Below are 25533 nucleotides of genomic sequence, written 5' to 3'. Positions count from 1 at the left end.
AATTATTCATTTGTTATTAAATAAAGACAGTTTTGCTTAACACTTTGAAAAATGTGAGGTTTTTTTTCCAAGTGCTTTTTCATGGCTCTTCACCTCATCAAATCATTGTTTGACAGAGCTAGAAGGAATGTCATGGTTTTTCAAAATAACTGTACATCCCACCTCTTGTGGGACCTTAAAAAATATAGAATCTTGAAACTTACCCCTAAATATCTAGGACTAAGGCTTAGGGAATTCTTTTACATTACCAATGTACAGGTAGCCTATAAACTTGTATAGTCCAAATCCCACATTTCACAGTTGAGAATATTAAGAAGCAGAGGAGTTAAGGCAACTGTCAAGGTCAGAGAGCTGGATAATGGCAGAACAGGCTCCTAACTACAAGGGCTATTCTGAATCCACCACTTGAATACTGCTCCTAGGAACACCTTGTTTGATGCTATCTGTATGGGATTTTTAAAATTATTTATTTAACATATGACTGAAGATTTAGACTATGTAATGCATATCCTCATGGAAAAGATATGACAATATCAAAAGGGCAAAATACCTAGGTGACAGTGGAAGATGCCTCCAAAAGAATACAAGTCTGGAGAGGATGACATGACAGGAAATCTCAGTTTTTCTTTTCTAGCAGTTCCTTAAACATACCTTCCTTAGTTGACTGACATATTGTGCCTTAGGCAATGTGTAGCCAATCAAGATACCTTTGCTTATTTAGCAACCACATCTGACTCCTGTACTTATGATCCAAGTACCACAGAACCAGTTCTGTAATTGACCACCAATGAAATGACTGATTTTGCTGGGAAGAGGAACCAGGGATGCTGTCTCTTGGCTCCTTGAGAAGTCAGATCATTACAGGTGGTAGAATCTGGGCACTTCCCCCACTTCTTCTTCCATTTCTGCTTTCTCTTCTTCTTTTGAGACTGGATCTGGGAGAAGTAGCTGGGATAGATGTAAGTGCCAGAAATTGTTCAATAGCCACGGAATGGCTTGAGTTAGAGCTAATGGAAATCCTTGATGCCATCCTCAGACTCTTTATGCACTCTGAGTTGGCAACTGTAAACTCCTGTACTTTGTTCTTCTCCTCTGTTTCTCAGGTGTCCTTTACCATGATGATGGCAGAAACTAATTCCTTTGTATGTCTTCAAAGTTTGAATGGTTTGAGTTCCCCTGTAGAAACTCAAAGCAAAGACAATTTTTATATTAAAGGCTTATTAAATTTGGAGCCTCCATTTCCTCATTGGCAAAATGTGAGAATTCAGCTATTATCACAGTGCTTGGATACAAGTACAAATTTTAAAAAAAACTTCTAATAACCCTTTATTGCTATTAATTATATTAACAATTTTGATGCAGAATTTTTTCTTATGAAAGATTCTAAATCCTTTCACCATATGCAGAAGCAGATATGCTCAGCCTGCAGAGTTAGCAGCTTTTTAATCTACGTTCCCAAAGCATCTTGTGTTAAAAGAGCATATTTCTATCACTATACTTTTCATAATGCATTATAGTTACTTGTTTTGAGGGCCTCCTCTTTACCAGACTTTGAGCTCCTCAGGGGCAAATGCCATACCTTATTCACTTCTGTATCATTGTCATCTAATGTAGTGCCTGGTACATAGTAGGTGTTCAGGAAATGATTGTTGAATGAATGAGGAGGACCTCTCAGGCTCAAGAAGACACCGAGTAGTCATGGCAACCAACAGAAGGCTCCCAGTTTAAGAACCATAAGCACTCTGTACTTGGAGTTTTGTTTTTCCAAATTACAAAGGATTGATGATCAGCTTTGTTCTCCTGCCTGCCTTGTGACTCATGCTGCTGTGGGTTAGATGCCTTGGCAGAGATAAGGCAAAAAGCTATTTTGTCAAACTTGGCAACTTGCTATAAATATGGATAATGAGTCCACTCAGTTTTTTTTTTTTTTTTTTTTTAATAAGGCAGTCTGGGTTTTCTCCTGCTTTCATTGGAGTCAGATAGTTGTAAGTTTTTTTCAGGCTTCATTTTACTCCCTTCTGTTATAAGGGAATAAGGAAATCATTGTAGTGGGAACTTACATTAAGCTAGTCCTCTAAGGCTATGTGGCCACTTGCTACAAAAGGGATTGTTTGCAAGAAAGCTTTTCAGGATTTAGAGCTTTCTACATAGACACACTATATTGGCTCCTTGGTTTAATAGTGATACCTAGGAAGGCACAACTGACCTATGCATTTATTCAATAAATATTTATTATGGTTTCAGTAAATTAGGCCAAGATTTACCCCTACAGTTACTTTTGAAGATAAAGCACCAGGGTAGCAGAAGAGCCTTAGCAGTTCTCTAGAGGTTTAGCAGATATTCAATTCTCTTTTGCCAGTGTAGAATCAGCAAATGTTGCAAAGAAGATTCCTAGAATCCATCAGGGGTCACATCCTAGGGCTTTGGCAGGCAATAGTGGGCTGCACTAGATGATGTTAGGGGAAAAAAGCAAGCAGTGCCCTCCGCCCTGCTCGTGCTCCACCCCAAGTGCATTTATGCCCATCTTGCTGACTCAGTATGAGCTCAAACAGAGCCTGCCCATTTTGATTTGCTCTTTTCTCTTAATGATTTCCAAAGGTAACAGGAGAATTGCAAATAAAGGAACAAATGAGGAAAAGAAGATACACTCTAAGTAGTTTTTAAACAATTCATCTGGAAAGCTTATGCACAGCTGCCTACGAGTCTGAAAGCCATTACCTGTTCCTGGAAGGATATTATCTCCACTTCCTGTTCACTGCATTTATCTTCTCTGCTTGGCAGGAGAAAACCATCCTGCTTTGTCTTGCAGGAGACCAGGGACCAATTTTCATCTCACCTGCTTTCATCTACCACCTAGTAGGGTGCTGGGCGTGTAGTGTTCAGTAAATATTTGTATACTTACTCAGTGGTGCTATTTTCCCCAGCACTAATCAAAACAAGAAAAAGTCATTTGAAACGGAGATATCTGAGGTAGGCTCTATTTAGAAACAGTGGCTAGGAAGATGCTAGGCATCCTTAGTGTAAAGATGTACCCTACTAGCTATATCATAGTTATCATTTCACATTAGGTGAGTGTATTAGGTTGTTCTTACATTGCTATAAAGAAATACGTGAGACTGAGTAATTTATATATATATAAAAAAAAGAGGTTTAATTGGCTCGTGGTTCTGCAGGTTTTATAGGAAGCATGGTGCTGACATCTTCCAGGCTTCTGAGGAGGCCCCAGGAAGCTTACAATCATGGTGGAAGGCAAAAAGGGGACAGGCACATCACATGGTAAAAGCAGGAGCAAGGGTGGGTGGTGGGGAGAGGTGCCACACACTTTTAAATAGCCAGATCTCAAGGAACTCACTATCACAAAGGCAGTGCCAAGCGATGATGGATCTGCCTCCATAATCCAAATACCTCCCACCAGGCCCTACCTCCAGCATTGGGGATTACAATTCAACATGAGATTTGGGTGAGGACAAGTATCCAAACTCTATCAGTGAGACTGTTTATGACCACAAAATTAAAACACTTGAACACTTGCTCTCTGCTGTTTACAATAGCCTGATAGCCATTTATGATGATTGGTAAATAATAGAGCATCTCATTAGGCTCCTGTCCTGCTGCTTCATGACCACAGAGAAATTACTTATCTTAGTTGGACATTTATTTTTTATATCTACACTGAGAAGAAGGTTGTAGTAGATGATCTCTAATACTAGAATGGCTAAGGTTTTCTCTGGGTCCCAATGCCACTCTGTTAGCAAGCCGTGCCTAAAGTGCTGTGCTGTTAAAAGATGGGACGTCTCATACCGGTTCAGAAAATGAATGCCTAGATTGAATACTGATATGTGTTGTCCATGGAAGGGTGAGTTTGCAGACTGAGGGCTCTGAATATGTCAGCCAACCATGTTTCAGTCCTCACTATCTATGTGGCTGGGGACAAGTTACTTAATTGGTTTTTCTCATTTGTAAATTGAGCATAATGTTAGAACCTAACTTGTGGAGTTGTTATGAGAATTAAATATGGTGATACACATAAAGCACTGTGACTGAAACTTAAAATATACTCAGTGTTAGCCATTATTTTTTGTGGTTGTAATTTTACATTTCGATTATATACCTAATACCTTTTTCAGCTCTGATATTTAACGATGATAAGCCAACACTTGCACTGGATGAAAAGTAGTAGATTGGCCCTATGCTGTGCATTGAAACGCTTAATTTTGTATAATCTATTAAGGAGTGTCATTAGTGGTTTGCCACTGGGGCTCAGGAGCAAAGGGATTCAAGGGAGTACAAAAATTAGATACAGAGAATTATTTTCTCCTTGATGACAAAGATTCTTTGCTTGGCCAAACTTTTGTCAGGCTTTTGAATCTTTCCGCAGCCCCATCTGTGTACTTTCTTGAAAAATCCAGTTTTAGCAAGAACCCTGCTAAGTTAGTTTAGTGGTTTAGCAAGAACCCCCCCTCCTCCATCCTCAATGTGTTATCTCCCCTGATATCTGATCAGGTCCTCATCCTCTACTGTCCCTCAGATGATGACCAATTACCCTGGCCTGTCTTCAGCAAGAATCCTGTGAGCTCAGTTTAGCCAGAATCTCCCTTACCCTTGAAGTTTCCTCTTCATAATTTTCCATCCACTGACCCCTACACTGCTCCTTGGCTGTAAATTCCCACTTTCCCCATCCTGTATTTGGAGTTGAGCCCTATCTGTCTCCCCCACTGTAAGACCCCATTTTAGTGGTCCCTATTTCTATCATGATGGTCCCGAATAAAGTCTTCCTCCCCATCTCTACTAAAAATACAAAAAATTAGCCGGGCCTGGTGGTGGGTGCCTGTAGTCCCAGCTACTCAGGAGGCTGAGAACTGTGTGAACCCAGGAGGCGGAGCTTGCAGTGAGCTAAGATCCCGCCACTGCACTCCAGCCTGGGTCAGAGAGTGAGACTCTGTTTCAAAAAGAAAAAAAAAAGAGTCTTCCTTATTATGCTTTAAAAAGTACCATTGATAAGTTCTCCTGAACAATAGGAGGCTGCCAATACATAAATATCTCTATATCAAGTAAACTTTCAAGTAACTTCTACATCAAGTGGACTTTCAGGAGTTTCGGGAGTTTCAGGTAATGGGTTCATTTTCTGCTTCTCACGTATTTAAGGCATAAAATACATAATTAGTGAATACCTCCTATATTCCAGGCACTGTTGTAGACACTGGAGATGCAGTAACAATTTAAAACAGACAGGATCCATATCCTCAAAGAGCTTAATTCTAGTGGGAGTGGTAGGCAACAAACAAGCAAGCAGATGAAAAAATCAGTTTCAGACAGTAATAGGTGCTATGATGACAGTAAAGCAGTCATGTGATAGAGGACACTTTACACTGGTGGTCAGGGAAGGCTTCTCTGGGGACAAATATTTCCACTAAATACTGACTTATAAGTAGAAATCAGCTACTTAAGGATATGAGAAAGACTGTTCCAGTCAGAGGGAACAGCAAGTGCAAAGGCTTTCTTATGAAAGCTTAGTATAATCAAGGACCAGAAAGAAGCCCAGTGCGGCAGGAGCAGAGTTAGCACAGGGAAGACGGGTGAGGGCTGAGATGGGAGGTTAAGTAGGGGTTGGACAGGCTTGCACATTATAAACCCTGATAAGGAAATTTGATTTTATTCCACAAGTATTGCAAAGACATTTGAATGTTATAAATAGGGAAGTGACACAATCTGATATACATTTCTAAAAGATCACTTTCACTTCTTTGTGGTAAATTGATTTTAGTATGCAAGAGTGACATCAGGTTAACTTGTTACCACTAAACCAGGCTTGGAAGGTAAAAAATAATGGATTTAGGGTACATTTTCACCAGTGGAGGTGAAAAGAGTTTCCTCAAAAAGTGTTTAACATCTTAGCTAATGTGACGTTTGACCCACGTCTGTAGACTTCTCTAAGGCCCTGAGCCCACCGTTTCCTCATGTACTTAAAGTATTTAACTCGGTGGTCTAAAAGCCTGCATGTGTAAATGCAAATTTTCTATTTGTCTTGGAAACAAAAAGTTGCTCACCTGCAGCTAGCTCACACACTGAGGAGTGGAATCAATAGGTGCTGCCAAAATACATGTCATTGCTTGGTGTCTTGGAGATGTCACTGTCACTCTTATTGTTCTTCCATGTGAAATAAATTATTTAATGTTTACAGCACGTAATAAAATGCCTACTAAAATCTTCACTTGTTAGAGAGGGAACATAAAGGAACCTGGGTTCTTAAAGACCTCGGAACACTTATAGCAGTCACCCTGCTTGGCTGTTCCCACATGTGTGCACTCCTTGCTTCCTACATTCCTTCAGCCCAGGAGAGATTAAACTAGTCAACTTGAAACCCAACTTCCCCAAAGGAGACTTTAATCACAATATTCAGTGCTTTTGTCCCTGCTACACTGGTTTTAAGATATGTTATCTGGAATTTCTGCCACCCTGGAGGAAAGATTCAGAACTCCAGGTCTTTTTCTTCCCATTTGAAAGTGAGATACAACTCTACTTTTTTTTCCTTTTATACCTTGTTTTATGCTTTGTTAAAAAATTTTTTTAATATTTTTAATTTAATTTAATATTTTAATTGACACATAACAATTGTATATATTTATGGTGAACAAATTTATGGTGTATTTATGGTGATATTTTGATATATATAATGATAGTGGTCAGATCAGGGTAATTAGCATACTCTGCTTTTATCTGCCTCTTTTATCTGATTATGTTTACATCTATCTATAGGCGTGTTTCTCCATCATTGTGTGATTTCCATTGTGAACAAAGCTTGGCTGTTCATTTGTAAAGTACAGAATATATAAAATGTAGTTGAAGAGTCAATCAGTATGTGTATTACTCAGACCTTTATATTTATGTTTTAATCCCTAACCTTTCTAATGTAAGAAGAAAGACCATTTTGGAAGGATAATGAATAGTTCTTGGAATAGAAGGAAAGACCTGGAAAATGAAAAGCTGAGGTAAGGCAGGCGATGAGGACTACTGCTGAGATCACTCCTAGGAGGAATCTAGTTGGCATGCCGCCACCTGCACTGTCCCTGTTGCTTGGCCCCTGTACCCACATTGGCCCCACTGCTGCAGGACTAGCAGACAGTAGTACTGCTGCTGTGCTGATGCCTCCTCATACAGAGCTGCTGCTGCTTTCCTGATGCTACTGTTTCTGTCTCTGCTGCTTCTGGGCTGTCCCCTGTCTTTTGTTTGTTTGTGTGTGTGTGTGTGTGGTTTTGTTGTTGTTGTTTTTGAGACAAAGTCTTGCTATGTTATGCAGGCTGGAGTGCAGTGGTGTGATCTTGGCTCAATGCAACCTCTGCCTCCTGGGTTCAAGTGATTCTCTTGCCTCAGCCTCCCTAGTAGCTGGATTACAGGTGCGTGCCACCATGCCCAGCTAATTTTTTATTTTTTTAATAGAGATGGGGTTTCATCATGCTGACCAGCCTGGTCTCAAACTCCTGACCTCAGGTGATCCACCCAGCTTGGCCTCCCAAAGTGCTGGGATTACAGGCGTGAGCCACCACGCCTGGCCTGTTCCTAGTTTTTTATGTCACTATATCCACATTGAAAGTTCCAAGAGGCAGCACCCCATGCCTCAGATGGCAGGAATCATGAGAACTAAACTGGTATTTTTGGCCTCTGTAGTGTTAGGCAGCACTTTGCATCTCAGTCTTTTTTTCTGAGATGTTAATATACCTTTTAGATATTTGGTGAAAGTCCGCTGGGAGTAACTTTTTTAGTTTAAAATAACATTGTCTCTATTTTATATTTTTTCTCTAACAGTTGCATAGGAATATAATTGACATAATAAGCTGCATATATTTAAATTATATAATTTAATAAATTTTGAGGTGTGTGTATATATATATGTACATATTTATTACCCTTAAAAGATTCCTTGTGCTCATTTGTATTTCTTCCTTGCTGCGCCTTGTGGCTCCCCAAAGAAACCATACAGATTAGCTTGCATTTTTAAGAATTGTATGAAAGTGTCATCACATACTACCTATTGTTTTATGTCTGAATTCTTTTACTCAGCATAATTATCTGAGATTCATCCATGTTGTATGTATTAATAGTTCTTTCTTATTACTCAGAGGTATTGACTCAAATAAATATACCACAGTTTGTTTGTCCATTTCAATTTTATGAACATTTGGGTTGTTTCCAGTTTTTGGCTATTAGAAATAAAATTCTTATGAAGGTTTGTTTTGTAAGCACATATGATTTTATTTTGTTGGCCCAGGAGTAGAATGTCTCGGTCATATGGTGGCAACATGTTTAACTTTTTAAGAAACTACAGAAGCAAGATATTTCCTTGACCCCTTTGCTGGTGGGAACTGGAATGCAGGGGCACTGGAACTAATCAGCTGCTTTGGGGCCAGCAGGGACGAATTCCACTCACTCAGACCCACTGTTCTTCACCCCTCATGGGAGGGGGAGCATGTAGGTGAGTGAGTATAGGAGCTGGGGTCTGAGCGCTTTTGGGCACCAGCAGGAGAAAACTCCATTTGGACCCCATGATAGCATCTGGGTCAGAGTGGTGCCCATGACTTCTGAAGCACCAGAAGGAGTGTTACAGTGCACTTTTAGCTTTGCCATCTCTGGACAGCTTGTTAGTAGCTCAGTGGAGGGCCTTTTGCACCTGCATCTAAGTTCTTGTCTGCCATCCAGAAGCAATGAGGTTGCATGAACGAATTGAAGATGATGAAAGTGGCTCTCAGTGGAAGGGGGAGCTGAAAAGGGGATGGAATGGGAAAGTGATCTTCTGCTGAAGTCTGGCCATACCCAGCCAGACTCCTCTCTGAAGCTACGGCATCAAGCTGTCCCTCTGAAATCAAGCTGCTTCTCTCCAATGTCCAACCATAGTTTCTAACATCCAGCTGCTTCTGCTCTCTCTGCTGACTCAGCCTAGGGCTTTTGTGGGCACATGATGAGGGTGGGGTGGGCCATGAGTGGTTTTAGAAAAGACAACATTTGAGTAGGAAAATAGGGATATAAGTTCTCACTTTCCACCATGGTATCAGGCTTTTTGGCTTAAGGGTGGGGTCCTTGCTGGAGACCAATCCCACTTCTGCCCAGAATTTCCCAGACTCCTTTCCCTATCACTACCAAGTTATTTTCAAAAATATTTATACTGTGTTACCACCAATAAAAAATGAAAGTTCTAGTTGCTCCATATCCTCCTCAACACTTAGTAATATAAAAAGATTGGTATAGTTAAGCTGGCACAGTTCTGGAAACACTTACTTACAGTTCGTGAGCCAGTGGAAAAGATAGATTTCCTTTCTAATACCACATATAAAATATTATACTTTTGCTATTGTGCCAGTCACTGTCCCATGATGTTTGTGGTAAAGACAGGAGAGAGATTGAACCTGAACGTTCCATTATGACCACAGAAAATGGGGAAGGAATGTTCCCCATAAGAATGGAAAAGTTGTTATCAGAGGAATGGAGGGAAATTCCAGATAAATCAAACACTAGATGTTTTACTATTGTTTCAAGTTTAAGGCATGTGAAAACTGAAGGAAACCCTAGTGAGAATATCCAGTAAAGTTTATAAATAATACATAAAGTAGACAACATAAATCTGGTATTTTATGTCCACAAGAAACACAGCAAGAAGGGGAAGGGTAGTTCACAATAAAAAGCCGACAGTGTATAGTGCCACCTAATATGAATCCTGGGTGCTGACCAGGAAGTGTTCAGTGGGAGGTAAGAAATGAGTCTTGAAATAATTCTCTGAGTCAAGGAAAAAAAACAATACAATGGCTTTTAGTATTCCCTGAAAACTAAAGAGTGCCTGCTGGGAGTCCAAACTTCATTACTTAATCGATCTCTATTAGTAATGATTAAAGGTTCTGTCAGTGAATCATGTATGTAACATGGAAAACAGAAAGTTTAAGAATGATTTAATTACTTCCAAATTAAGGCAGTCTTGGCCTTCAGAAATCTTCTGTGTCATATTGGTGTAATTACATCTTTTCTTTAGTTTTTTTTTTTTAAGATGGAGTCTCACTCTGTTGCCAGGCTGGAGTGCTGTGCCGTGATCTCGGCTCACTGTAACCTCTAACTCCCTAGTTCAAGTGATTCTCCTGCCTCAACCTCCCAAGTAGCTGGGATTGCAGGCATGCACTACCACACCCAGAACATTTGTGTATTTTTAGTAGAAATGGGGTTTCACCATGTTAGCCAGGATGGTCTTGATCTCTTGACTTCGTGATCCACCTGCCTTGGCCTCCCAAAGTGCTGGAATTACAGGCGTGAGCCAGCGCGCCTGGCCACATCTTTTCATTTAAGTCTAGTGCTTCTTTAAGAATATGCTTAACTAGTGGGGCTATATTGGTTATATAGTTTCCTCAGTACAATAGATAATTCTGGTGATTAGGGTAGTATTCAAGTAGAAACATGGACTGTTATTTAGAGGTACTAATTTATCTTCTGTTTCTGTAAGACTGATTTTCTTTCTGTATATTTTTATCGTTAATATAGTAGTGACAGGTCTAATGTTGATGTTGTTATTATGTAATTACAGCTTGCTGATGCTTTGCAGAAATAGAGCCCATTGCATGATGGAGTAGAGATTGGTGTGGGATATTGGTGTCTCTCAAGTGTTTCAGAACTTAAGCCTATTAAATTGTTCCCATTTCTTATGAGGTTTAAATTACTATCTCATGAAATTTATATGCAATTGTTGCTACTGTTAAGAAGTATTTCATTGACAGGTATTGTGAGTGTCTGAGTTCTGAAACAAAGGTAAAGAAAACCATTTGACTTACAATGTTTCAAATGAACTGGGTTGACATAGAAATTCTTTAGCTCTGTCTTATCCACCTGATTTCTCTCTATCTTATTAAATTGCTGTGATAGACTTGCTTACTTTCAAAAGTCTTCTCTGAAAATACAAGCATTGCTCCCATTGAAAGAATAAATCATTCTTTATAGTCAGGCTTAAAGGCCTTGGCTTTCATTGCTTCCTTCATCCAAAATTCCAAGGCCAATATTTTGTCACATGACTGAAACAGCCATCAGTTACAGGGGCTAGATGGCATGGCCATAACCAGACCACAGGGACTGAAAAGACAAAAGTATGTTATTTTATGTGCTCTAACTTGCTTAGTTGATTCTCTTATTCATTGCACACAGAGTGGCTTCTTTGCTTTGAACTTCAGGCTTCAATGAATCAGAAAAGAAAGTTAGATCCAATATAGAAAACGTTCTGCAAATGACTTCCTAAAGGAAAACTACAACTGCAATTAACAGAAGACTTCTAAGGATCTCAACAATCCCTCTGGAAGGTTATGTCAAACAAAAAAGGTACTTGTAAATAAACCCATTCCAGGAACACGTAGTGAGCAAAGTCTTTGAAGTGGATGTCTCAGGAGTTGAATTTTCTCAGTAAACACCATCAGCAGTTCGTAGAAAATTTTCATATAAAAGTTGAACATTATAGTGATACTTTTCCCCATACATTTCATTGAATGATCGAAGATGCTTGTTACCTTTATCATATGATGACTCAGCTAAACATTTCTCAAGGTCTATGTGCTTAACTATGGATACAATAGAGGGAATTGAAAAAAGTAGAAATATAAACTATTCCCTCATAATCTAGTAGTAAAGCCGAAATAAGAACAATCAGAAAAACAAGGAACCAGTCATAATAGTCTAATAGTAAAAGCATGGAACTGGGATTCAAGACCTCCGGGTAGGGCTTCATGCTCTGCCAGTTTCTTGCTGAACAGCTTTGGGCAAACTAGGTAATCTTTTTGAACTGCAAGTTCCTCATACATAAAATTAGAGTGTTAGATTAACATTATGGGATTGGTTTCCTCATGCAATCATATTTCTTGAGGCAGAGACAATAAAAAGTGAGGTCCAACGTATTTTTGTTCCCATTTCATTTCTTACATGGATTACCAATAGCATCCTATAACCTAGGAGCTTATCTTCATCCAATTAGGTTATATTCTGACATTTCCCAAATGACACTATCAGTACAAGTAGCAATCACTGTTGACAAGGCTGACACAATATCCTGAATCTTCTCCATTTCTGCCTTTATTATAGCCTGGAAAACTGCTTCTTCCTTAGCCTCCTCCACAGCCAGAGGTGGTCAAGTTACTTATCTGATTACCAGAGATGCCACCAGAAGTTTAGTGGAGTTATTTGGGAAAGTTTTCTTTCTTTCTCATACTTCCTTCTCGCCTTTCATTGCTGTTTTAAACACTCACATGATGCCTGAATCTGAGGCAACCATCTTGTTTTGTATTGAGTCACTAAACCTACCAATGGTCACCTACATCCATACTTGCTGTTGTGTAAAACAAACAACTCACCTGCTTTTATACCACTGTAAATTGGGTCTTATCTTCTATTTTAAACTATGTCTAACTGATATAGCATACTATGAAGTAATATCTATATAAAACTTTTCATTATCTGAGGATAATTGGTACTTTAAAAAGGACACTTAAGGTGAAATCATATAGATCAGGGACATAATATCATAGTGAGTAGGGATAAAATGTTTAATTTGGATTTAACCTTGGCAAATGAAACTAAAAAAATTGGTGAAAATAACTTAATAATTAACATTTAGGTTATAATTTAACTATAGGCAATGGGACCATTGTGATTTTAAAAACAGGATTATAGGAATATAATTGAACTATCACAAAATTTCTCCATTGTAAATGTACAATTAGATAATTTTTAGTAAGTTTATACTATTGTATAACTATAGCCACAATTCTATTTTGGAACATTTCCATCACTTTAAAAAGAAAGTTCCTTCTTGCATATTTTCAGTGAGTCTCCACCCTTGCCTCTAAGCCCCAGACAATTAGCTTTTTGTCTCTACAGATTGGCTTTTAAAATTTTTTTTAGAAATTGTATGTAAGTGGAAAAGTGTGATATGTAGTTTCTTATGTATAGGCTCTTTCATTTAGCATATAGTTTCTGAGATATATCCATGCTATTGCATGTATTAGAAATTTGGTCTTTTACTGAAGAGTAATCCATCGTTTATATGCACTACATTTTGTTTATTCATTCATCACTACACAGGTATTTAGATTGTTTCTACTTTTGAGTTATAAAAAATACTTCTATAAACATTTGTGAACACATCTTTGTGTAGACATATGTTTCCATTTCTTTTGGGTAAATACCTAGGAGCAAATTTTCTGGGTTACATGGTTAGTATATGTTTCAATTTCAGAAACTGCCAAACTGTTTTCTAAAGTGACTGTACCAGTTTGCACTTCTATCAGCAAAATATGTCTTCCAGTTTCTCCACATGCTCCCTAACACTTTTGACTGTCTGTCTTTCTGTTTTAGGCCATTTTAGTGAGTTTCTAGTTTTGTGGTTTTAATTTTTATTTCTCTAATGTCTAATGAGTTTTTTTAAGTACTTATTGTCCATTTGTATGTAAATGTTGCCCATTTTAAAATTGCTTTTTAAAAGTTTTTGAGTTTTAAGAGTTCTTTATATGTTTATACAAGACAAAACATTTAATAGATATATAATTTGCAGATTTTTTTTTCCATTTTGTGGCTTGTCTCTTCATTTGCTTAATGGTGTGTTTTTCAGAGGCTATGCTTTAAAACTTTTTTGATAATGTCAATATTTTCTTTTATGAATTGTTCTTTTGGTGTCCTAACTAAAAGATATTTGTTTAAAGAAATTTCACAACAATTTCCTTCAATATTTTATTCTAAAATGTATATAGTTTTAGCTCTTTCACATAGATCTATTATCCATTTGAGTTCATCTTTGTGTTTTGTATGAGATGAAGGGTTTTTGTTTGTTTGTTTAATTATCATTTCTTTATTATTATACTTGAAGTTCTAGGGTACATGTGCACAACGCGCAGGTTTGTTACATGTGTATACATGTGCCATGTTGGTGTGCAGCACCCATTAACTCGTCATTTACATTACATATATCTCCTAATGCTATCTCTCCCCCTACCCCCTCCCCACAATAGGCCCTGGTGTGTGATGTTCCCCTTCCTGTGTCCAAGTGATCTCATTGTTCAATTCCCACCTATGAGTGAGAACATGTGGTGTTTAGTTTTCTGTTCTTGCGATAGTTTGCTGAGAATGATGGTTTCCAGCTGCATCCATGTCCCTACAAAGGACACGAACTCATCCTTTTTTATGGCTGCATAGTATTCCATGATGTGTATGTGCCACATTTTCTTAATCCAGTCTGTCATTGATGGACATTTGGGTTGGTGCCAAGTCTTTGCTATTGTGAATAGTGCCGCAATAAACATACATGTGCATGTGTCTTTATAGCAGCATGATTTATAATCCTTTGGGTATATACTCAGTAATGGGATGGCTGGGTCAAATGATATTTCTAGTTCTAGATCCTTGAGGAATCGCCACATTGTCTTCCACAAGGATTGAACTAATTTATACTCCAATTCTTTTTTGTTGGAAATTTTCCTAAGCACTTTATTCATTTTGATGTTATTTTGAATATAATTTTCTATATTGAACTTTTGGATGTTTCTTTATGTTTATGTTTATGTTGTTTTAAATAAAGACAATTTTAATTATTCCATTTCAAAATATATGCCTACAATGCCTTTATGATCTGACCTGGGAAAACCTACCCCATTGTCTCCTCTGTTCATTATACTCATCAGTCACTACTTTCTGGTCACACTGACCTTTATTTCATAAGGTGTATCTACCCTCATTTCTGTCTTAGGGCATTTGTATACTCTATTCCTTTCTGCCATCAACACTCTTTACCCAAATATTTTGTAGCTGCCTCCTTTCATCATTTTCATCTTTTATGTCTCAAAAATCATTACTTCAAATTTAAGTTCCCTGGTCACTTTCAGAGAGTTTCACCACTAAAACCATTCTATATCATTCTGTAAACTATTTTATTTAGAGCATTTACAACCCCAAAATAATTTTATTTATGCTTTTACACATTTATTTTTTAATCATATTTATTTATTTTACACAGAAAATAAATATGTAAAAAGATAATAACCTTCAACTTGAATGTAATTTCCTTTAAGACAGTGACCTTTTCTATTGATTCCACTGTTCAGTCCCAGGGCTTAGAGTAGTGCCTGAATCATATTGGATGTACTTCCCTACCCCCCTTTTACCACATGATTGACAGAAGAAGTAAAAAGAGAGAAAACATTAAAGCATACAGACAAAAACTGTTCAAGAGAGTGACGTGCATACCTTTGTTTAGTTGTTTACTGTGAAATTAACTGGAAATTATCACATGAATTAACAATTCTGAAGGGAGAAAATGGCGTTATATAAAGGCAACCTGACACATTTTGATTATGTGTTGGAGCTTAGAAATATGACAGGATAATATCTTAGTGTGCTCATGCGTGGTCATGGGGATTGTCTGTCGCCCCTTAGAGTTTTAAGGGAGGAATACGCAGTTGCATCTGTGCATCTGCACAGATTCTTTTTGTGAATAAGTTTGGGAGTTAAGAGTGCAAGCTTTAGATCTGGAAGTTTCTGTGAAGCGCATAGCAGCTCATGACATGTGGGCCTGTGGCTTGACTTTTGTTCCTCTGACCTATGCCGATCATTTTCTGGCTGCTCAGCCTGAAGCTTAAACAAAGTATCACAGTCCTGGGATGCAAGGCTGCAGGGCTAATGCTGCTGACACAGAGCCTCAGGGACTGCTCTAGAACACCATAGCATCCACTGTCAGGCCCACCAGATTATTTACTATTTTCCTTGGTGTCATTTTCTTGACAAGTAACTCTGGGAATTCAGTGCATTTTTCCCCTTCAGCTAGATGCCGCCAGAATATTTGACTCTCTGGATGTGTCAGGCAGGCTCTGTAATTAAATGGCTCAGCATTTCTGTTTGTCAGGGTGATATAAAATAAGGGGAAAAAATGTTTGCTTTGTGAAGCTCTGCCATAAAACCTTCAGGAAGGATTATACATCATCAGGCCTTTGGCTCCCAAAGGAAAGTGCTCTGAAAGACAAAACATCTTTAGTGTCAATTTTCAACTAGGAGAAAATTGAATGAAATGAAGTTTGACATATGGAATGGTTTTCATAAGCTGTTTCAAACGTGAGTCACAAGAAAGGTCACTTTGAGGATATGGCAGAAGATCAGCTGAGATGTTTCTAATAATTTGAATAGAGCCTAGAAGCTTACTATTGTGTGCTTATGGGCCATGCCATGGACCACATTCAGTTCGGAGAGAACTGGACCCATTAATCATTTGTGACTGCAGAGTTTGAACTTGTGTCTTATGGTTGATTCTATAGAACAGGAGGCTGAAACTGGCTTGGAAAACATTCGTGTAGACTATATCTATCTTCATTTACCTAAGGGTATAACTTAAAAATAGCCCTTTCATTATACTTCCATCCTTGCATAATTAAAAAATTCTCCTACACCAGCAACTTTTCTATATACAGTTAATACCATAGAATAAAATATGATGACTGCAATTGCATTTTTAAGTCATATTAGAAATTCAGTCTGTTACAGTAATGATGATATGCTATGATGAAACATAGTTACTGCACAAAACCAAAGATTATAAGAAAAGTGTATTTTTTTAGGAACTATTGCCATGTATACGTTTTGGGGGTATTAATCAATTCATATGATTAAGACACAATTTCATAAGGTGTCTATATTGGCTGTAGTCCCAGATTCATCTTTTAATGGAATTAGGATTTCCCAAGCCTAGTGCCATGCAATTCTTTGCACAGTTATGTATCAAACTAATACACCCTCTTCCTCTTTACCTCCTCCCCAATTCCTAACCACCATTTTCCCCAGACACACACAATAATATGTGAATTTGTTTCTGTTTTCTTGCAGTCCATGGAAAGTTCAATTAAAAGAGATGACAAAGTAGCATAATAGCTGTCACTCCCAACTCATGACCTCAGCAAAAGCAAGAAATGAGTGAGTTAATCTTCCCTTGGAGAGGTGTGGCTAGTAGCTGGAAAGGCAAACTTCTTCTAATAGGTTGGACATAAGAAAATAAAAGGGAGATTTTAATTTGATACTTATAAACATATTTTACTGTCCCCTCTCCTGAGGTCTGAGCCATTATAATAAGCATAGAAGGAAGAAGCTTCCTTTTTGGATTTATAGAGGTCTTGGGGATAACTTGTTTTCCAGGTGAAAGAAGCCCACCATCACAGGCAGAAGTAAAAAACATGCAAAGATACAGAAGTGGATTGGCTACTTAGGAGGGCTCCCTGCATCCTATTTCTTTAGGCTGGGCTTTTCCTGTAGTATCTAGACCAACTCTGTGAGAGCCTCTGTGGTTGTGTTTCAGGGTCTCCCATGGCCCAAATGCTAATCCTCAGTAGATTTAAAGCAGCAGGCCCTTTAGTATTAGTCATGCTGATCACTTTTAATTGAAAAAGAGAAAGCACTCATTTTGCACAGTGTGTCATGGGGTATATCCACTAATGGAGCTGCTAGCAGGGAAGCCAGAGCATTTTCTACATGCTTCTCCCCTAAGAGACCTGTCCTCCTTTGATGGAGTCCACATTCTTAGAGGAATACACATAGAGTAGAGAGGAAGAAAATGGGTCACTGGCCTACTAGCTAGAGCAATCAGATCATCCCTGATTGTCAATGTGCAGAAGGATGCCACAGCCATATGGCACTCCCTGCTGCCTCCCTTAAGGGAAATCAAGCTATTGGACAGTGACTTTATTGTGCCATGCTAACCATATGTACCATTTTCTAAACAGAGAGACTAAAGTTTCTCCATATATGATCCCATTTTCTCCTCATCATAGATCTTAGTCCTGGGCCCATGTGGCTTGTGCCTACCTTCAATTTTATCCAAAAAGTTTCCCTCACGATACTCTGGCCAAGTTGATCTTTCTTGAAAATGCCTCTAGCCCTCTTTTTCCATCTCTTTCCCTCCTTACCCTCATGGCCTTGGCACTTCCAGTTCTCTTAGCATAGAAATTTTTCTGAATATTTATGCTTAGCTGGTCCCCTGCTTTTTTGTCCTTTGCTCACAAAGCATCTTTTCAAAGGGCATTTCTGGACCACCTGGTCTAAAATCATCTCTCACCTCACCAACACTCATGACCATCACTCATGACTCCTGACTATTCCTGTTATTTTCCCTTGTTTCACTTTTCATAGACTGAAATTGTCTAGTTTGTTTACTTATTGCCTTCCTTCCTTCCCGGAATGTAAGCTCTGTAAGGGGAGAGAGTTTATCTGTCTTCTACCTCACTAGTGTGGCCCTATTGTCACAACTATGTCCTGCACATAGTAGTGTTCATTCAACATTTGTGGCAAAACAAATCTGCAAATGGATAGAATTATTATCACTGAATAAATTAGGGAATTGCATTTTTAGAAGCCAACTGACTTGCTTATAACCACTGAATAACAGTGAAGGAATTTGAATTGAGGTTTAGCTAGACCAGATTCCAGGTGTACAGACTGATTTCAGAGCTGAGATCCTTTTTTCTCTCAGAATTACCTTGCCATTTCTCCAAGAAAGTTAATTCATTCATGTAGCCTATCTGCTGAAAAAAAATTGCATCAGCAGTCAATTATTTATCTAAACCATTTGTTTTAGAATTCTCAGAGCTCTATCTGAACATTTTTTTTTCTCCAGTGACTTGGAATTTTAAAAATAAATAAGAAATAAGCAAATAAATTTTAAAACATTCTTCCCTCCTGACTTTTGCTTTTGGGATTTGTAAAACCCATAGTACTTCTGTTCTTTTTTTTATTTTATTGTATTGATACATAATATTTTATATAACACGCGGTACATGTGATTCGTAGAATGTATAATGATTAAGTCAGAGTATTTGGGGGTGTCCATCACCTCGAGTATTTATTATTTCTATGTGTTGGCAACATTTCAAGTCCTCTCTTCTAGCTACTTTGAAATATACAATACGCTGTTGCTAACAATAGTCACCTAATTGGCTGTCAAACATGAGAACTCATTTCTCCTATCTAACTATAAGTTTATACCCATTTTCCAACCTTGTTTTGTTTTGAATAACAGCTTTATTGAGATAGAATTCATATACCATAAAATTTACCATTTTAAAATCTTCAATTCAGTAGTTATTAGTATATTTACAGAGTTTTGCAACCATTACCAGTATTTAACATTTTCATTACCTCTCAAAGAAACTCTGAACTCATTAGCAGTCTTTCCCTATTTGCCTTTCTCTACAGACCCTGGAATCCACCAATCTACCTTCTGACTCAATTCTGGACATTTAATTATAAATGGAATCATGTTATATGGACCTTTTGTATCTAGCTTCTTTCCTGTAGTATATTGTCAAGCTTTATCCATATCAACATGTTTCAGTATTTAATTCCTTTTATAAGATCAAATGATATTTTATATGCCATGTTTCGTTTAGACATTCATCAATTAACACACATTTTGATTGTTTCCACTTCTTGGCTGTCATGCTGTATGGTGCTGTTAACATTTGTATACAAGATTTTGCATGGACATATGTTTACAATTCTCTTGAGTGTATACCTAGAAGTGATTGCTGGTCATATGGTAACTATATGTATTTACATAGCCAATCATATAAGGAAATGTCAAACAATTTTCTAAAGCAGCTACACCATTTTAGATTTCCATTAACAATGTATGAGGGTTCCAATTTCTCCACATCCTCACCAGTGTTTGTTATTGCCCATTGTTTTGGTTATAGCTATCCTGGTGGGTATGAAGAGTTATTTCATGGTTTTGATTTGCAGAGCCCTAAAGACTAGCGATGCTGAGCATCTTTTTATGTGTTTATTGGCCATTTGTGTATCTTCTTTAGAGAAATAATTATTCAACTACTGTGCAAGATTTAAAATTGGTTATTTGTCCTTTTTAAGTTTTAAAACTTCTTTGTATACTCTGAATACAAGTCCCTCAGCTATACAATTTGTAAATATTTTCTCCCATTGTGTAGGTTATCTTTTTGTTTCTCAAAGAAAGATAATTTTTCGAACAGTTTTAGGTTCACAGTAAAATTGAGCAGAAGATACAGATAATTCCCATATATATACTGTCGCTTCCACCCTTGCATAGCCTCTCCTGTTATCAACATCCTCCACCAAAGTAGTACATCTTTTACAATTGATTAACCTCCATTAATATATTATAATCACCCAAAGCCCATAGTTTACACGAGTTCACTCTTGGTGTTGTATATTCTACAGATTTGGCCAAATGTATAATGACGTATATCCGCCATTGTAGTATCCTGTAGACTAATTTTACTGCCCTAAGAATCCTCTGCTCTCTGCCTATTCATCCTTCCTTTCACACTAACTCCAGGAAACATTGCTTTGTTTACTGGTCCCATACTTTTGCCTTTTCCAATGGGTTTCTTTCACTTAGCAAGTAATAAGCCAAGTTTTCTTTATGTCTTTTCTGGCTGATAGCTCATTTCTTTTTAGTGCTGAATAATATTTCATTGTCTGGATGTACCAGTTTATTTATCCATCTGCCTATTGAAAGATATCTTGTTTTTTCCAAGTTTTGGTGGTTATGAATAAACATCCATGTGCAGGTTTTTGTGTGGAGATGTTTTCAAATCATCTGGGTAAACACAAAGTGGTACAATTCATGGATCGTATGGAAAGAGCATGTTTAGTTTTGTAACAAACTGTCAAACTGTCTTTCCAAGTAGCTGTACCATTTTGCATTCTCTCAAGCAATGAATAAGAGTTCAAATGCTCCACATCCTTCCCTTGGTGTCAGTGTTCTGGATTTTGGCCATTCTAATAGGTGTGTAGTGGTATATCATTGTTGTTTTAATTAACATTTCTCTGATGACATGTGATATGGAACATTTTTTCATGTTTATTTGCCATCTGTATATCTTCTTTGGTGGGATTTCCCTTAAGGTAATTGGCCCATTTTTGAATTGGGGTTTTTGTTTTTGTTTTTGTTTACTATTGAGTTTAATGAGTTCTTTTTATATATTGAATAATAGCCCTTTTTCAAATATGTCTTTTGTAAATATTTTCTCCCAGTCTGTGGTTTGTCTTCATTCTCTTGATAGCGTCACAGAGCTGAAGTTTTAAATTTTAACGAACTTCGGTTTATCACTTCCTTCTGTCATAGATTGTGCCTTTAGTGTTGCATCTAAAAATGTCACTGTTAAACCCAAGGCCATCTAGATTTTCTCCTATGTTATCTTCTAGGAATTTTTTAGTTTTCGATTTTACATTTCAGTCTGTGGTCCATTTGCAGTTAGTTTTTGTGAAACTTTGTGTCCAGATTTTTTTTTTTTTTTTTTTTTTTTTTTTTTTGCATGTGGATAGCCATTTGTTGAAATTACTATTTTTTCTCATGGTATTGTCTCTGTTCCTTCATCAAATATCATCTGACTATATTTACTTGGGTCTATTTTTGGGCCCTCTATTTTGTTCCATTGATTTATTTGTCTATTTTTTCACCAATAGCATATTGTTTTGATTACTGTAGCTTTATAGTAAATCTTAAAATACGGTAGTGTAAGTCCTCCAACTTTGTTCTTTTTTTGCCTTCAATATTATTTAGCTTCTTCATATAAACTTTAGAATACGTTTGTTAATATCCACAAAATAATTTTCTGAAATTTGGGTTGGAATTATATTAAATCTGTAGACCAGGTTGGGAAGAACTGACATCTTGACAATATTGAGTCGTTCCATTCATGAACATGGCATATCTCTCCAATTATTCAGTTCTTCTTGGATTTCTTTTAACAGAGTTTTGTAGCTTTTCTCATGTAGATCTTATACATATTTTATCAGATTTATACCAAAGATTTATACCAAAGTATCACATTGTCTGGGTTGTATTTTCACTTTTTTGATTGTGTCCTAGGAAGTACAAAAGTTGATTGTTTCTTTTTTCTTAATGAAGTCCATTTGTCTACATTTTTTTTTGTAGTTTGCACTTTTGGTATTGTATCTAATAAATTATTGTCTAATCCAATGTTAAAAAATATGTACATTTATGTTTTCCTATAAGAGTTTTACAATTTTAGCTCTTACATTTAGGTCTATGATTCATTTTCAGTTGTTTTTAATTAATACAATGAAGAAGTCCAATTTTCTTTTTTGATTTCTTTTTTGTGGGGCATGGAGATATCTAGTTGACTCAGCATCATTTGTTGACTATTTTTCTCCACTGAATTGTCTTAACACCCTTGTCAAGAATCATTTGACTGTCAAAGTAAGGGCTTATTTTTCTTACATAACTGTTTCTTATCATTTTACCTTCTGAAACTTTGTTGACTTCAGAGTAACAAGTTTCAGATCTGATATGGTTATGCTTTGTATCCCCACCCAAATCTCATCTTGAATTGCAATCCCAGATGTTGATGGGGAGACTTGGTGGGAGGTGATTGTATCATGTGGGTGGTTTCCCTCATGCTCTTCTTGTGATAGTGAGGGAGTTCTCAGGAGATCTGATGGTTTTACAAATGGAAGCTTCCCCTGGGCTTTTCACTCTCTCTCACCTGCCACCATGTAAGATGTGCCTTTTCCCCTTCTGCCATTATTGTAAATTTCCTGAGACTGCCCAAGCCATGCAGAACTGCAAGTCAGTTAAACCCCTTTTCTTTATAAGTTACCAGTCTTGGGTATGCCTTTAAAACAGTGTGAAAATCAACTAATACAAGATCCCTCTCCTGGGAATTTCAAACCACATTCTCTGTACAAAAAATACTTAATTACTAGTTTCTCAAGTTTTACCTTCAGTTGGATTCTCCCCAAAACAGACTCTAAGAGCAGGGTTAAGTCCAAGTTGCTTACTTAGGAGGTGTAGAAAAGAAACATTAGTTGAAAGCAGGGAAAGGACACATGGAAGGAAAAGCAAACAATAAAAGTGTATTAGTAATTCATCTACCAGAGTGGGCAACTGGAGATCAATATTATGGGGAAACACTGAGAAAAGCCAAAACTATTTTTCCAAGTTATACTACTTAAGAGATGAGGAGGCCAGGCATGGTGGTTCACACCTGTAACCCCAGCACTTTTGGAGGCCGAGACAGGTGGATCACCTGAGGTCAGGAGTTCAAGACAAGCCTGGCCAACATGGTGAAACCTCATCTCTACTAAAAATACAAAAATTAGCCAGGCGTGGTGGCACGCACCTGTAGTCCCGGCTACTCAGGAGGCTGAGGCAAGAGAATCGCTTGAACCTGAGAGGCAGAGGTTGCAGTGAGCTGAGATCATGCCACTGCACTCCAGCCTGGGAGACAGAGTGAGACTCCATGACCCTCTGCCAAAAAAAAAAAAAAAAAAAAAAGAGATGAGGAAAATGGGGGTACTTTATACAACTGCTGATCACCACTGATAGAGGCTTACTCCTGAGGATATTAATTCTCTTACATTTCCGGCCCACTGTGAACATAAGAAAAGTGGTTCTCTGCACTTCTTGAGGAAACTTTTAGGCACAGGGACGCAGATATTGTCAGTTAGAAGAAGGTTGAAGCACACCCAAACAGTAGGGTGAGAGGGATATGGGAAAGGCATTGACAGTGTCTGTCCATGAATGAAGAGGTTTTCCTTCTCACTGGATGCTTAAAACCCAGGCCCTCCCTAAACAAGCTCAAACATCATTTCTGGAGGCAGCCAGAAAGAATGTGAAGAAAGAAAATAATGCCAAGATGTTACACTGTAGCAATTAATTGTACCATTCTGAACTAATTGCTAGAGAAAATAAAGCCTATTTCAAATGCAATGCAGCAAGACGGTGAGATGCCTTTATATTTAAGGTCATTGTTTAGTCAGGATTCTTGGGTTGCAACTGAAAAAAAAAAAAACTATATTTGCTTAAAGAAAAGATAATTGTATTGCCTTATCTAATAGAAGTATAAAAAGAGCACGGGGAAGCTGGCCTATGAGGAGCTAAGGCCTCAGATATAATTATATTTTTGTCTGGGCATTGTGGCTTTTTAAAATCTTCAGCTCCTCTAAGCAGAAGGAACATGAATTTCTGCTACTTTTGGCTCACTTCTTTTTAGCTACCCAATTAGAGAGAAATTAGGACTTTCTTGGCAACTACAATTTACAACAGTCCCAGGGAATAACCCAGCTTGCCTACTTTGATAACTTATCCTGTCCTAACTGTTTTGTCCATGCTACTTTAACGTGGTTCATGGTCCTATCTCTGTGGCCAGAGAGTAAAGCCTGTTACTGGAAGAAGAGAAGAAATAAGACTGGGCAGTTGAATCAACTGATAGGAAAAAAAAAATGTTGATACCTGGAGGCAAAAAATCAAGGGCTACACAAAAACAAACAAATAAACAAAGACACCTTTTTGTCCCCTGAGTCTTTTGTGCACGACTATTATATCAGGAACCTTAGCTTCCCATGGGACACTATTTCAGGTGCTTATACAGAGATCCTTCTTCTTATAATTCTTATCTTTCTGTCAAATCACAGCCCTAGCGAGGTTACACCCTGCCATGGGACACCTCATTTCTTTGATATGATTGTAAGGGGGGGAATTAAAAATCTTAACAGCATGAACCAGTCTCATCTACTTTTACCCTTTTTAAACTCCTCAGACACTGGCTCATTTGAAATGAAATTACAAATTTCAATGATGCCTAGTTACCAAGAGCAATTCAGCTGTTTTAGAAATCAGGGAGTGACATCAAATATCAAATAATCAGTCCTTGAGCAAACATTAGGATGAGAAAGCTAATAATGCTTGGGAAACTCTGGAGGGTTCCTTCATTGTTTCCAGATAATTATCTCTATTCATAAACCTCAGGAAACCACCATACTGCAACAGTCTACCACCTTTTTTGGGGAAGGGGAAGTATTATGACCTGAATGTTTGTGTCGCCCCAAAATTCATATGTTAAAACCTAATCTCCAATATGATAGTATTAAAGGGTGTGTAAACTAAAAATGAAATTCTAAGGCACCCCCCCCAACCATCTGCGTGGACTCCTCCTCTCAGTCAAGGGCATTTCAAAGTTAACCTAGAAAACCTGTTCAGGCCATAATGGAAGGGGTTGGGGCAGACATGCCTCATTTCACCCTCCTCCCTTTTGGAATTTGGGAAAAGCCAACCAGCATTAACATCAACACAGATCTTAAGTCTGATAAGGAACATTTATAATCTATTGTCTCTGAAGCCGGCTACTTGGAGGTTTCATCTGCGTGATAAAACCTAGGTCTCTACAACCCATATCATAACCCATAATTCCTTTCTATTGATAATAAGTCTTTCAACCAATTGCCAATCAGAAGATTTTTATATCTGCCTATTACCTGGAAGCCCCCTGCTTTGAGTTGTCTTGCCCTTTCACATCAAATCAATGTAAATCTTACAAGGATTTAATTGACAGGTCATATCTCCCTAAAATATATAATACTAGGCTGTGCCCTGACCACTTTGGGCACATGTTCTCAGGATCTCTTGAGGGCTGTGTCACAGGCCATTTGGTCACTCATATTTGGCTCAGGGTAAAATCTCTTCAAATATTTTAGAGCGTTTGATTCTTTTTGTCA

General features: G+C 37.7%; 1 long non-coding RNA gene across 2 annotated transcripts in view; it reads left to right on the top strand.

Annotated features, from left to right (window-relative positions):
- Positions 1-25533, top strand: part of LOC105471111 (uncharacterized) — a 326529-nt gene that overhangs the window by 168867 nt on the left and 132129 nt on the right. The gene's annotated exons all lie outside the window — the stretch shown is intronic.

This window comes from Macaca nemestrina, chromosome 6, assembly GCF_043159975.1.
Source record: "Macaca nemestrina isolate mMacNem1 chromosome 6, mMacNem.hap1, whole genome shotgun sequence".
Classification (NCBI taxonomy): Eukaryota; Metazoa; Chordata; class Mammalia; order Primates; family Cercopithecidae; genus Macaca; species Macaca nemestrina.
This window is presented reverse-complemented; position numbering and strand designations above follow the sequence as displayed.